We start from the raw sequence: 14,798 nt of genomic DNA, 5'->3' as shown, positions 1-14,798 counted from the left end.
AAGCATAATAGTAATAGCTGTTTTAAGGTTATTTACTGCTTTAGTATCTTTTATTGAATGTTGGCCATTATTAATTTTACATTCTTGAATGCTAGATTTTGTTTCAACTTTTAAATATTTCTGCCAGAAGTATTTTCTGGACATTTTTCTGCCAGGTGGTTAATTTACTTACCAATAAGGTTGATCTTTTCAGAACACTTTTTTCAGCTTTGTTATGAAAAGTCTAGGGTAGCCTTTACATTGTGGCTAGTTTTGCCATACTTCTAAAAAATGACCTTTTTGGAGTCTCCATGGAAATGTCATAGGTATTAAATGAGAACTCTCCACTCTGGCAGTCAGAATTTTAACATCTCCTAGCCCTGTGTGAGCTATGAGAATTTTCACTTAACAACTACCCAAATTATCTTTCCCCAGCCTGACTGGTTTCCACTCTATAAATCTCTGGATTTGTATTCAGCATCAGACCCAAGGGACTCATAAGAAGATTTCTGGAGCTTTTTCTCTGCACAGCTCTCTCCTCTCCTGTACTCTGTCCTGCGAATTCCAGCTGCCTCTTCTCTCCTTCACACTGTGATCTCTTGTCCCCTGAAATCAGGGACTCATTTTGCTCGTCCTGGGATTCTCATCCCTGCTCCTCTGGCAGAAAACCAAAGGGATCAGAGTCCTGGAATGCCTATTATCTAATTTTTGAAAAATGTTGTTCCATATATTTTGTTCAGTTTTCTGGGCATTGGAGGGCTAGGCTGGACCCAATTACTCCATCAAGTCCAGGAGTCAAAATCCACCTCATTTTCTTTTTATATTGCTAAAAGTATAGCTTCCAACTATCAACAGCCTCAAGAGAAACTTAATAGAAAAGGTACATAAGACTTGAATCTCTGGCACATAAATTTCAAGGAACTGATGCTACAGAATCATGAGACAATTAATCTTTCAGAGAAAGTTCAGGAGAAGGACAGCTACTTTGGAGCTCTTTGCTGCCAGCAAAGAATCGTAAACAATTGATTTTGTTTTGTTTTGTTTCTAGCCTGTAACTATTTTTGGCTAAGGTCACTGAACCCAGGTCTTTTTTTTTTTTGGTCAGTATTTTTCCTTCAGTTAGTAGAGCAAGTATATTCCACAGTCTGGCAGCTGGGATAAGCTGCTGACAGGCACTGTCATTTGGTTTGCAACTTTGGTGATGGCACAGGGAAGAGTCTCTCATCTAGGGTAAGCAGATGGGATACTCGAAGGCAGAAGAAACAGAGAAGACATCATGAACTGAAGATGAATTTATTCCCTCATTGTTTTTGTCTTAGTGAAGAAATGCCATGGAAGGTGTTGGCAGAAGTCTGACAAGGAAGAGCTGAAGATAATCATTTCCCTCCTCTTGGCACAGGGTAGAGCAGTTGGCTGCTCTTGGAAAAGGGAGAAAAGTTTCAGGGAAAAGCAACAAAAATAATTAGGCAATGGAAAAAAGAATCTGTGGAGGGAAAAGGCTTAAAACTGACATTGTTTATATCCTGAAGAACACTAAGATGTCTTCGCATATTAGATTAGTTTGCATTTACGAAGCACATTAAAACCCTTTCACAAAACACTGCCAGATTATCTGATTTTATCTTCGTAATAACCCTGTGAGCATAAGGTATTATTTCTATTTTATAGAGACATAGACTAAAGAAGCAGAGTTTAATGGATTTGACTCAAATCACAGAGCCAGTCGATGACAGAGACCAAAAAAAAAAAAGGCTGTCCCAGGCCATTCAACAAGGGACAAGGGTATTTCAGCTGTCATTCTTCATCTCCATAAAGGATGCCACTAGGAAAACAAGTTTAAGAGTGAAATCAAAAGCACAACAACATTGCAAAAGACTCCAGAAAAGTTTCCTGGCATTTTCTGGGCTTCTGGATAAAGACAGAAGACTGAATACACATACCTACTTTCACGACCTATTAAAAAGCCACTAAAATAGTAAAGGGATTTTTTTTAAGGCACAAACCCACAAAAACGTGGAGAACACAAGATGAAACAAAAACTAATTTTGAGAGAGAATGTAAAGCAGAAGAAAAAGAACTATATGACTTAGCAGACATAAGAAAACTGAATCTTCAGTTGGCAGCAATAAACCCTGGAAATAGGCAGTATCAGGTATCTCTGAAAATGTGGGTAAAGGGGGGACTTTTAAAAAGAAAATTATCTGAAAGTCTTACAGGTCTCAGATCCCCAACCCACTCTGAATTGCCAGGAAACCAGCAGTGCTCTGTAGCAACGAAAGACTGAAGGTCTTCTTTTTAAAAGAACTTCGGACTGATGTCACTGAAAACAGCTCAAGGGTCAGCTACTAAAAATAGCTTACTAAAAATAGCAGAGGTTGCTATCCCACTGGGCTCACAGAATGCTGTCAGCCAGCCTTCACCCTCCAGGAAGGAGACTGAAGATCTCTGCAGAATCTCACCAGCTGTAGAGGATATAAACATCAGAGGTCCCCCATTCCAAAGGCCTAGTCAAAGTGACCTGTAAGGGAGCTCTCAGTGACAGTATGCACTCCTGTTTTCATATTTTCAGTTAGCTTTTTAGTCCCCTCTTAAAACTGAACAGAAAGCCACAGATCAGCACACATCTAAGGAAAGCTTCTTCCAGTATGTGTTTTTTCCAATACCACTAAAGCAATTGTCCAGTTCTCAGTAGACACTGATTGGGTGTCCTACAATTTAACTCACTTCTGGCACTACCTACCCAGAAATAGCATTAGATCCCACCTGTTAAGGACTCAGTCCTACAAGACTGCCCCCTTCCCGTTCAGACTCCAAGGACAAGTCCAGGTTGTCACCTGTGCTTCTGACAAGATGGTTATAGATCAGAGGTTCCCACAACTCCCTCATCGGGTTCTATCAGTTTGCTGAAGTTGCTCACAGAACTCAGAGAAAAATTTGCTTACTATTACCTGCCTGTAAGAACATCCAGATAAAGAGGTAGTACATGGGGTGAGGTCCAGAAGGGTCCCTAGAGCAGGAACTTCTGTCTCCAGGGTGTGCCACCCTAATGGCATCTGGACGTGTTCACCTACCCAGAAGCTCACTAAATCTTGTTGTTCAAGAGTTTTTAAAGCTTACTGTGCAGTCTCCCGTGCCACCTCCTTCCCCATCCCCAAGGTCCGTGACTGGGGCTGAAAGTTCCAACCCTCTAATCACTTGGTCTTTCTGGTGACCGACTCCATCCTGAGGCTGACTAGGGGCACCACCCTAGGGCACCTCATTAAAGCGCAGGTGTACTCAAAAGGGGCTCCTTATGAATGACTGACAAATGATACTCCTATCACTCAGGGAATTCCAAGGATTGAAGAGCTCTGTGCCAGAAACCAGGGGAAAAGACCAAATGTATTTCTTACTATACCATTCTTATAAACTAAAAGATGCAGGAGGAGGGGAGAATTGGGAGAGGAAGGAACGAAAGAGAGAGGCTATGTAGAGAGAAGAATCACCCCAACTCCTCACCAAAAAAACAAAGCAAAACAAAACCCATCAGGCAATTTCAGATTTCAGGTCAGTGGAGACAAAGAGATCATCATCCCTCAAGCAACAAGAAAAGAAAAATGAGATTAAAAGTGGCTTAATCTCAGTATTGCAATCTAGATAACAGTGGTGAAATCCTTTTAAAATTCTGAAGGAAAATTATTTTCAACCTAGAAATCATCACCACGCCAAACTACCATTTAAAAATGAAGAAAAAATAAATATATTTTCAAACATGAAAAAATTTCAAAAAAAAAATCTTCTATGAGAATTAAGTAGGAAACACACACAAAAAAAATCAGAAACAAGCTATACAGCACAAAGAAGAGGTAAAGAGCATCTCAGGATGATCATGAAAGAAGGTTCCAGGTGATCAAAGGTTTACCAGGCAGAGAAGGAGCCGATTCAGATAGGTACAGGTAAGAACAGTGCCACGGAGAGAAGTCTTCAGGAAGACAAAATAGAACCCTGAATGCAAATGGATACATTCAAGGGCATTCTAGATAGTCGTCAAAGAGTCTAAGGTTGGATTGACAATAGGCACATTAAAATTAAGCAAATAAAAGAGGACAAATATTAAAATTGTGTAGTAAAGAAAAAGTAATCATGTTTTTATGCATGGCTCAGCTGCGATTAGGGAAAACAGTCTTAATATAAGAATGGTAAATATATTAAGCCAAAATTAGATCATCACTATATTGGGAGTATAAGAGATAACAAACATGCAGTCTGTAGCATGGCCAGTGAGGAAGAGGCATGGAGAACCTTCCTTAAAACCAAATGAAAGAAAATCTGTAATTCGAAATGCTTGGCATTTTAAGATTTCTGTCAGAATTGAGAAGATGTAAACAAACAAAATCTTAGCTGAATATAATCAACTATGAAAGTTAAGTCAATGATTTAAACGCATACATTGTTAGACACATTTTTTAACTGTCTTAGGAATTTGCATTTCATTCATTTATATTCACTACAACAAAACCAGTATTGCAATTTATAAGGTGCCTCCAGGCATTTCATTTGCTAGACTGATTTGCAGTAAATTGGCTTATTCCAGCATAATAAAAAAATAGTCTTTGCTATATGCCACTAAAATAAATTAATCAAGCAATTTAAAATTGAATTTTCACACCACAATCTTGTTTTGTTTCCTCATATATCTAAAATAATTGTATCCATCATCATTTAAAACCAATAATACAATTAGTGCTTTGTAGAAACCAACAACAAATTAAAAACCAAACCTTTGCATTAGTAGCAACAGAAACTGCCAACAGTGCTTGAGAAATGAGTATGATTTTTCCTTCACTGTTACTATAGCACATGAAATCTGGGAGTAAATGGAGCCTAGTACAATCTTGTGACTGGTTTAAAGGCTGTAACACTTCAGGACAATGCAAATGGCTTCTCACATTAAAAGGACATTAAATCGTTTGGCAGTTTAGTAGAAAAGGCATACAACTGCTCTCAAATTTTAAAACATATTTCTGTGAAAAATTACCCCAGGGTTGCAGGAGACCCTGAGGCTACTGTAATGTACCTCTTCATGTGTGCTCTAAGTGATGGCAGCCTTCCCCAGGCTTTCCAGGGTTGCAAAAGGCAGCAGTCCTGTTGTTCAAAATATTTAAAGTGAGTGATTAATCAGGAGCTGTGTCACAGGCATACAAAGCAATGGAGATGCAAAAACTGAAAAAAACCCAGGGGCTTTGTGGAGGAGGTGTAACAACCCTTGATTAATTCTGCTAATGGAAAAGAGTGTTGTGGATAACACAAACATCATTAAATGCCAAATGAAAACCAGCCTGAGTTTGTCCCAAAAATATAAATTGAAATTTTAAGATGTGAAACACATTTTCCTCCCATGAAACTGTTATCCTTGGGGGTGGTTCTATAATTTAACCCAAACACGATCTTCAAAAGAATAATGTTCTGCAGTGTTAAAGGAGTTAGAGTAACAACATTTGACAAAGGGAAACACATCCCAGATACACTCTTCCTAGAATAAACATAGTTTTCTGTGTACTGCCCCACTCCCCCATGCCTATCCCCTAGCCCTAATATAGAGAGACTAAAAACTGCAAAGGTGAAAACTAAATTGTTGGGGAATTTTTAAAATCTGCTAGGGTTTCCCATAGTCATTGAGAATAGGTGCTTTGATAAAACAGATTAAAATAATCCAGATTTACTAAAGCTGTTACAGGTACACAAACTGGTGTGCTACATAAATACACTCACCAAGACAGGGAGAACAGCTCTCTATTCATCAGTCATTTCTATCCAGCCTTGCAGCATGGCTTTTCATTCAAGCTTTCAACAGATAACATTCAGTGGGCGTTATGTCCCAGGCACCATGCTAGATACTGAGGATGAACTAGTGAACAAAACAAACCCGGTCACTGCCCTCATAAAGTCAAGCACCCAGCAACTCTCAGCACATAATAAGAGCACAATAAATATAACTCTTTTTCCTCTCCCCTTGGCTTCTTTTAGTTAGTTTACTCTTCTGCTAAATGAGAAGAATGCTATATACCGTAGAACATTACTAAGATTAAGAGTTCTAATAAAAGCTAAAAAAAAAAAAAAAAAAGCTCACCGATTCTGGAATCTGACTGCTCAGTCCAGCTGCTAAAATATCAACTTATATTAAAAAGGTGGGAGGAGGTGGAGCATAAGCATTTAGGGCAACATACTAGCTGTCACTTCCTCTATAATGGGAAGTGCAAATAAGAAAAGAAATCAAATCTAGTATAAAATCCATGGGGAAAGATAGGTTTTTAGGAGTGTAACTGATGGTTGTCAATATTTAAGAATATTTAAGAAGTGAACTGAAAGGGCATCAGATTCCCAAGGAGATTGTTCTAAGTTTAGTGCCAACATGGCAGAAGAGTCCAAAAAAGGTTGGGAAAATGTCAAATAAAAAACACACAAAATTTAAAATGATACTTGCTTATACCAAGTGAACTTTGGGAGTTGGGGAAGAAGGCAGGAAAATGCCTAGTCAATAAATCAGAGGTTATTCTTAAATATTTTTACTAGATCCCTTATTATTCACATTTATTGGTTGGCTTTATCACTGTAATAACAAGAATCACAAGATTTTTGACAACCTACACACAAACATCCATGCCTCTAGAATTCCATCTGGAGCATTTTGCTTTTTCTTCTTTGGGGACATGTGTATGGAAATCAAGTTTCCCCAGTTTCCACCACTTGTCATTCTGAGCATACAAACCCGTTGTATTATCAATGGTCTAGTACCCAGCTGAAATAAACTCATATAGTTATTTCTATGAGTGGAAAAATACATGTGAGAACAAGCAAAGGTTTCTTTAGACTCCTCTCTGTACAGATTAAAGTTTTACAGATTAAAGATTAAATTGAAATTCAACTGGAAAAAAGAACATATATCAATAGCCAGCCAGGAAAATTCTGAAAAAGAAAATGGGAAAGGATAAGCTCACCCTGATACTTAGACATGATAAGAAGCTACAGTAATTAGTTTGGGAGTGAAGAAGCAGAATTTGAGTCAATAGAATTGACAAGAGAATTCAAAAACTGATATAAGCCTATTTGATAAATGAGTATTTCAAATAAGTGGTCAAAAAGAATAGATTATTCAATAAATGATTTGAGGCAACTAGATAACCCATTAAGAAGAAAATGAAGTCAGATCCCTATCTAATTTGTAGCAATTAAGTAACTTCCAGGAATATCTTAGATTTAAAGGCTTAAAAAATGAAATCATGAATATTCTAAAAGAATCAATAAATGCATTCAAAATTTCAGAATGGGAAAGGCCTAAGCAAGATACAATTCTGAAATTATGTGACTACATGAAAAATTATTTATTAAAAATTGTATGTTGTTAACCACTATATATAAAAATAGATTAAAAAAATAAATTTCTTCTGTATAGTACAGGTAACTATATTCAGTATCTTGTAATAACCTTTAATGAAAAAGAATATGAAAATGAATATACATATGTGTATGCATGAGTGGGACATTATGCTGTATACCAGAAATTGACACATCGTAACTGACTATACTTCAATTAAAAAAAAAAAGAAATTGTATTTAAGACTGGGGAGGATATTTGTAATACATATGTGAAAGGAATAATTTCTTTAACATATAGAGAAGTTATATGAATCAAGATTAAGATAGTCAAAAAAAATAAACAAAGGATATAAACAGATAATTAACAGAAAAAAACAAAATGGTCAAACGGCATGGGAAAAATTCATCACTTATAATTAAAGAAATGCAAACCAAAAGAAAAGGTTAGTTCTGCCCACGAAACTGGCAATAACTTTTAAAGTCTGACAAGGATGAGGGCTGACACTGTTCGTAGAAGTATAGGTTTATGCAACATTTTGAAGGCAATTTGATAATATCTTGCAAAATGTAGAGTATATGCACTCTTTGACATAGCAATTCATTACAAGGTATTCATCTAAAGCCACACTTGCAAGATATACAGAATAACATGTTTATTGTAGCCAAAAAAGGAAACAACATGTGCTTTTTTAGCATTATAGTTCTTATTAAATAAAATATAACATCTATACTGTGGATCATATCATACAGCCTGTGGCATGAGAAGGAAGACCTATACTAGCTGATAATGGAAAGGTCGCCAAGCCATATTATTGAGTTACAATAGGAAATGCAGAATAATGTGTAAAGTATAATCCTTTTGTATGAATAAAAAAATAGAAATATTTTTATATGCTGGGATATGCATAATTTCTTTTCTGGAAGGAAGCACAGAAAAACTATTATTAGTTAATACCTATAGACAAAGGACTGGGAATCATTTAGAACCTTTCTATACTGTTTGACTAGGCTTACTATGAGTGGGTCATACTTTATTTTTAATGTCATAAGCATTATGGGCAATTACCTAAAATATATTTCTCCATTCTGGTACTCTTAATGAAATAATGGAATTAGGCAAAGATCACAAAAAGAAAGACAACTAAATAGCATATGCTTCCTACTATAAGTACACAACACATAGTACAACATATTTTTGGCAAAAAAGAAAAAATTGTCAGAACTGAATCTGATTACCTCTTAACTATAATCTATAGGAAATACAGAGGTATAGAAACATGTTTCACAACACTGTAAGAATAAAATCAGAAAAATCAGACTCCTCAAGACAAAAAAAAAAAAAATCAGCATTTTCTTCAACAAATAAATTGCAACAAGGAAAATAAAAAGAGACGGAGGAGGGGACACCAATAGATTAGAAGAGTCTTAAATGATATATCCTCAGTAGTTCACAAAAATTGTCCCATTCTTCACCCCATCCTATGCAACATAAGTCTGTAGTGCTTTCTAACCTGACACTGTGACTGGCAGTATGACATGCTTTGGCCAAAAGAATGTGAAGTGATGGTGCACCACAGGTAAATGTAAACCTCAAGACACTTGCGTATTTTTGCTTGCTCTCTCACTCCTTTGCCGTCATTGTGAGTACATGCTTGGGACAGCCTACTGGATGACAGACGTGTGGACCAAGGCCAAATCATCCAAGTCACCCCAGATGAGGCAGTCCACGTAGACAACAACCAGCCAAACCCAGGTATGCACATGAGCCCAGATACAATAGCAATAAATTCTCATTTGTTTGTTTGTCCTGAGAAGTAATGCGGGTTTTGCTAAAAGCAGTGCTGTAGCAATAGATGAATGACACAGCCACCAAACTGCAATACAGAGATCTTATTTGTATTTTGATTTGAACAAACTGTTAGCTAAATGTGAGTCAACTGGGAAAGCTAAAACAGTGACTGGATATTTATGGACATTATGGAAATATTCTTTTTTTTTTTCTGTGCTGACATTATGGAGTTACAGCTCTTTTTTTTTTTTTTTTTTTTTTTTTTTTTAGCATGACACTGGTATTGTAACTATGTATTTAAAAAGTCCTAGTCTCTTCCTTCAGTGAGTCACAGTAGTAATATTCAAAGATCACTGATCACAGATCACCATAACAAACATAATAATAACAAAAAAGTTTGAAATATTGTGAGAATTACCAAAATGCGACATAAAGAAAAATTTTTAAACAGAGTCCTAGTCTCTTAAAGATACATACTGAAATACGATTTTCTTGGATTTGCTTCAAAATAATTTGTGGGCCAGCATGGTGATAAGAACGTGGAAATAGATAAGACAAGATTGATCATGAGTTGATAATCATTGAAGATGGATCATGGCTACATAGGACTTAATTATACTATTTCCTCTATTTTTATATGTTTGGAATTCTTCATAGTTGAGAAGACATGAATGGGGAAGAAAAACCCAGACTTTCACCAAAAGCAAACAACAAAAACAATAATATATCAGGAGAAAAAAATACCAGTTAGTTGAAATTCAACTGGTTTCTAATAAATATGCCATTTATTCATTCAAAAAATAAGTGTGTGCCTAGCATTTGTCAAGTACTGGGGATATAGGAGTAAACAAAACAGACAGAAGTAATTGCCATTGGGGAACTTACATTCTACTGAGGCAACAGACAATAAATAAGTACAATACATAATGTATCAGATAGTGATCAGATTTATGGAGAAAAAATATAGTAGGGAAGCAGGACTGGAGATATTAGGAGACAGGAGAAAGTAGTTTGCAGTTTTAAAGAGAGGGTGGCCACGAAGGGGCTGGCTAATACCTTAGCACTTGAGCAAAAATGAGAGGGAAAGTAAATGCCTGGTAATTTACATCACAGAAGCAGAACAAATTTCCACTCACTTAAAAACACCAGCATTGCCCTCTCATACTGCACCTAGGCCTTCAGGAATTTTCATCCTTCAGTCTGGGCAATACAGATCTATTTCTCTTTTACTTGCTTCACTCTTGAACACTGAACAGTTACCGGCCATATTTCAAATTTCTCAGGACACCTTGCTGTAATTCTTTATGTTCTATACTCAGGTACATGACTATCTGAATAAGCTTAGTAAATTATATTTTATACAGAACACAAGCCTAAACATGGAACTACACACTCTGTCTCTATCAGGAATGTGACTAGCACTCCTCATTTAAACTGCTACTGTGTGAACCCACGCTGCTGTCCACACTGAGTTGCTGCATCAGACTCCTAACAAAGTCACTGTGCTCCCAACCTTTCCTACTATCTGTTACTAAGACAACAGCCAGAATGATTCGTCTCACATTTAAGTCAACCTTCATCACTCCTCTTTTCAAAACTCTAATACCTCTTTATTTCACTCAGAGAAATATGCAGAGTCCTGACAATGTCCTAAGAGGTGCTACCTGAACTATGTCCCCATCACTAACCTCTGACTAGTTCCCGCCACTCTTGTCCTCATCCATCCTATTCCCGATGTACTGACATCCTGGTGTTCCTCACGCATCCCAGGCATGCCTCCACCTTGGGCATTTGTACTGACTGTTCTCTGCCTGGAGAACTTTTCACCAGATAGCCACATGGCTAACACCCCCACCTCTTTTAAGTCTTTGCTCAGATCCTATCTTCTCAGTGATACTTCCTCTGGATAAAGGGTTAACAACACCCCTTCCCCTCTCCTGCAAATCTGACCTTGGGTTAACATTTTAGCGCTGTTTCCTTGAAAATCTGATTAAGGTAGAAGAGCAATTCTGTCGCAAAGCAACAGTGCTTATGGTAAAAACAACCCTAGATTGGTAAGTAGAACCCGGATTGAAAGTTATGTATATGAACTATAAATTCTTGGTTGGAATCTATAGCTTTGGAAGGCTTGGAAGTGAAAACCATTGTAACTAATCATGTCCCTTGCAGGAACACGTCCCCGTGCCTGAGACTGTAATGTGAGATACCAGGTCAAACTTGGGATACAGGGCTCCTAAGCCAGGGTGCATATTTACCAGTTAGATCACCTCTCCTCACACCTGAACCAAAACCTGGGTGGGGGTGCAAAAAAGACTGGCTCCTGGATGAGAATAAGGACTGCTGCAAAGACTACTCCCACTGAAGAGACACATTTGACCGCCCTGCTGGCATCTGTTTTTCCTGACCTCTATCCTTCTAAGTCAAGCTTAGTGCAAGTATGGCCTATGGCAGTTTAGCTGAACCAGAGACTTCCCAGGTGGTGACCATAGTAGGAGCTAAAGAGTAAATGAGCTAGAAATCAACCACGAATCAGACCAGCAGGAACGTGGGAGAGCTAGGAAGACTTTGAAAGAGATATCCGGGCATGTGGACAGTCCAGGAAGACACGACTAGAGGTCAGGAGCTGAAGGCTGTAGGCACTGAAGGGGCATCTGCTACCCTCCCATGACCACCCACGTCCAGGATGCCTGCATTTGGCTTCTGGCCCTTGGATGGATCCTAGGGAGCAAACTCAAACTCCCTGCCACTGTTCTTGCACCTGGGGATGAAACTGACAATTGTCTGCACCTGGCCGGAGTGGGCGCCACCGCCAATCAGCAGCAATTGCCAGGAAGCCCATCCCGACGAAGCAGAGTAGATGAGTCAGAGCCTTGAAGCAGTCAAAGCACACCCGTGCCGAGGCAACTCTGGCAGCTCAGTGGAAGCGTGTGAGGAGCTGCGGCCCTAGGTCCAGGATGTTGAGGGTGGTTTGGAGGGTTTGTTTTCCTATCCCATTTCCCTGTGCCCTGCACAGTACAGCTCCCATCTCTTCTCTGGCTCCATCAGCCTCTGCTCCAGACCCTTCCTGCTCCTGTCATGCTGTGCGTCTCACCATTGGTTCAACACATGAGGCCTTTTCACACCCCCGGACCTTGCTAAACTGCCTCTGCGTGGTGTGGACCTTCCCACCTCACGTCCTCTATGCCCCCCAAAAAAGGTTGCTGCAGGCTAGCTGAGTCCCTTGACCTAAGTCACCGTTGCTGTAGGTGACCCTCTCTCCGGCTGCTGCCACTTCCCTTTTCCCTTAGAGCCACCCACATCTAAAGGTCTCCTCAAATTATTCAATTATTGTGTGTTCCAACCCTTTTCAACTGGGACTCTGACAACATTTACAGAAAGGTATTGAACATTTTTACTCATCAATTTCTTCAATAAGATTATACCTTCCTCAAAGTGCAGACAATTATTTTATCTATTTGTTTAGTAACTTAACAAGTATTTACAAGTTTCTCCACTATGTCAGGGATTGTGCTGGACCCCAAGGTTAAAATGAGAAGCAAGAAATACCATGCCCTCATGGAATTACTGTCTACTAAAGGCCATTAAAAGACTTTCTTGGGATCTCTTAATTTTGGAGGCCATATCACATGTCACATCAAACATCTTCAAATGTACCAGTAAAGTTATGAAAGCAGTCTTACAATTTTGTATGTGACATTATTAGGTACAAACAGCAGGTATAAACCATGCATTGTTATGACTGTATGGCAATCATGCTTATTGAGGACTTCAAAATTAAGAAATAAACTTTTCAAATGCAATAAAATATTTATGAATACCCAGCTTAATAATTAAGTCAATGTTTATTAATTTGGATTTTCTTTGTTTTTTTTAATTTGGGATTTTTTATTAATTTAAATTAATGAATTTGGATTTTTGGTTTTATTTTTACATTTTGGGATTTTTGGTAGACATGATAGTAAAATACTCACTAGTATCTGGCCCTGCCCCTGCTCTCCTCTGAACAAACAGAAAGCTATGCTTCTCAGTCCCTACAGTTGAGTAAAGCCATGTGATTAGTCCTGCCCAACGAGAGGGGAGTGATGGGCAGAGAAAAATCTCAGTTCTTCAGACTCTCCCTCCTTTTGCCTTGGCAGTCAAGAGGGCTGGGTTTTCTAGATGGTGCAGAGGTTCTGTTATCTCGGGTTCCTGAGTGACTTTGCAGAGCCCAGAATGCCCCTTCCCTCGTCATTAACCTGCAATAAACATGTAACATAAGCTAGAAATAAAGCTTTCTGTATTAAGCCACGAAGGACCTGTGAAGTAATTGCTGTTGCAGCACAATCTAACCAGTGCTGACCCATCCAAAGCCCCATTTTGGTTTTTTTTAGATTTTGTTTCAGGTCTCTTATATTTTCAGAGACCCTGCCTCTATGCCTCAGTCATTACACCAACACTATCTAGTAAATGAAACAACCCTAAGTCTACTAAACAGGAGATCAAAGGAGAAATTAAAACAAAGTTTAATAAATGCAATTCATGCATCAGAGATTTATTGAGCTCATCCTGCATGGAAAGAGGATGAAATCACCTTCCCCTGAGTCACATGAGTTGCATGAGAGTGTGCTGGATACTGGAACAGATTTCTCAGAACAGAGTTCTAAGTACAAGAAAGGGACAGATGCTCTGTAGACAACCACCAGTATCTGCTACAGGGCAGCAACTCCAAAGTTATAATGACTTCTTTCGCCAAATGGTCCCAAATAAAATAAGGGCAAGGCACTTCTGATACTAAAGAAAAGATGATTTCTCTAGGAAGATAAACAAGGACACTGCACTGTGTTGTTTTAGTCTGCAGGCTATTAAGGGAGGCTAAGGAAGATGGGCTCTTATAAGGAAAAAGAAATCATTCCATTAAAGAGAGAGGAAAGCATTTTCCCTTTAAGTCAGGTATGAGAAAGAACTTGGCAATCTGAGAGATGACAGTGACCAGAAAAAAATAAGGGGAAGAATGCAAGAAAAAAAGATCTGAAGGATTCTGACCTGGGAAGATTCTATCTTTGGCTGCTAGCAATTCTAGAGTTAAAATATTACCTTGTACAATGCTCCCTGTGAGGCTGAGAGACTGGGGTTCAGGCTTCTTTTTCTGTTGATATCTGTACTTTTAAAAATACAGTTTTCTGTATATTGCAACAAAAGCAAGCAATAATAATTTTTAAATTTGTTTTATACAGGTTAATTTAACTACAATAATATTCACCAATGTTAAGTTTACAATCTGATGTGTTTTGAAGGCATAAAGTTGTGTAACAAGCATTACTATCAAGATATAAAGCATTTAGGACCTCATTGCGCAACGGTAGAGCATCTGACTCCAAGATATAAAGCATTTACCTCACCCAGAAAGTTCCCTCTTATTCCTTTGATACGCACTTTTTTGAAATGTGACCTTAAGAAAGTCTGCCAACCTCAATTCCATGAGTAGACTCTCAGTAGACTGCATCAAAGATGATAATCATGTACCTCTTGCTAGTGACTGGTAGGGAAGGAGTATGAAAATCTAAGTCTGGCTTAGGAGAGGATTGCTATAAACTTCTGGGAAAGAACAGTCTTCCTCTTCTGATCCTGATAGAGTAACTGATGCTGGACTAGACATTTCACCATAAGCAAATAGAAAACTGGACAAAATTTATGA

At 38.2% G+C, this 14,798-nt stretch overlaps 1 long non-coding RNA gene across 4 annotated transcripts in view; it reads right to left on the bottom strand.

The window, feature by feature from the left end:
- Positions 1–14,798, bottom strand: part of LOC123619563 (uncharacterized) — a 623,996-nt gene that overhangs the window by 593,409 nt on the left and 15,789 nt on the right. The window contains exon 3 of one of the 4 annotated variants that reach the window (XR_006728206.2): positions 5,731–5,866. The exons of the other annotated variants lie outside the window; for them this stretch is intronic. This is a non-coding gene — a long non-coding RNA (uncharacterized LOC123619563). The remainder of the gene's footprint in view (positions 1–5,730; positions 5,867–14,798) is intronic. 4 annotated transcript variants of the gene reach the window in all.

Source organism: Camelus bactrianus, chromosome 10, assembly GCF_048773025.1.
Source record: "Camelus bactrianus isolate YW-2024 breed Bactrian camel chromosome 10, ASM4877302v1, whole genome shotgun sequence".
In the NCBI taxonomy this organism is placed as follows: domain Eukaryota; kingdom Metazoa; phylum Chordata; class Mammalia; order Artiodactyla; family Camelidae; genus Camelus; species Camelus bactrianus.
The sequence above is the reverse complement of the archived record's forward strand: the minus strand, read 5'-3'. Positions and strand labels throughout refer to the sequence as shown.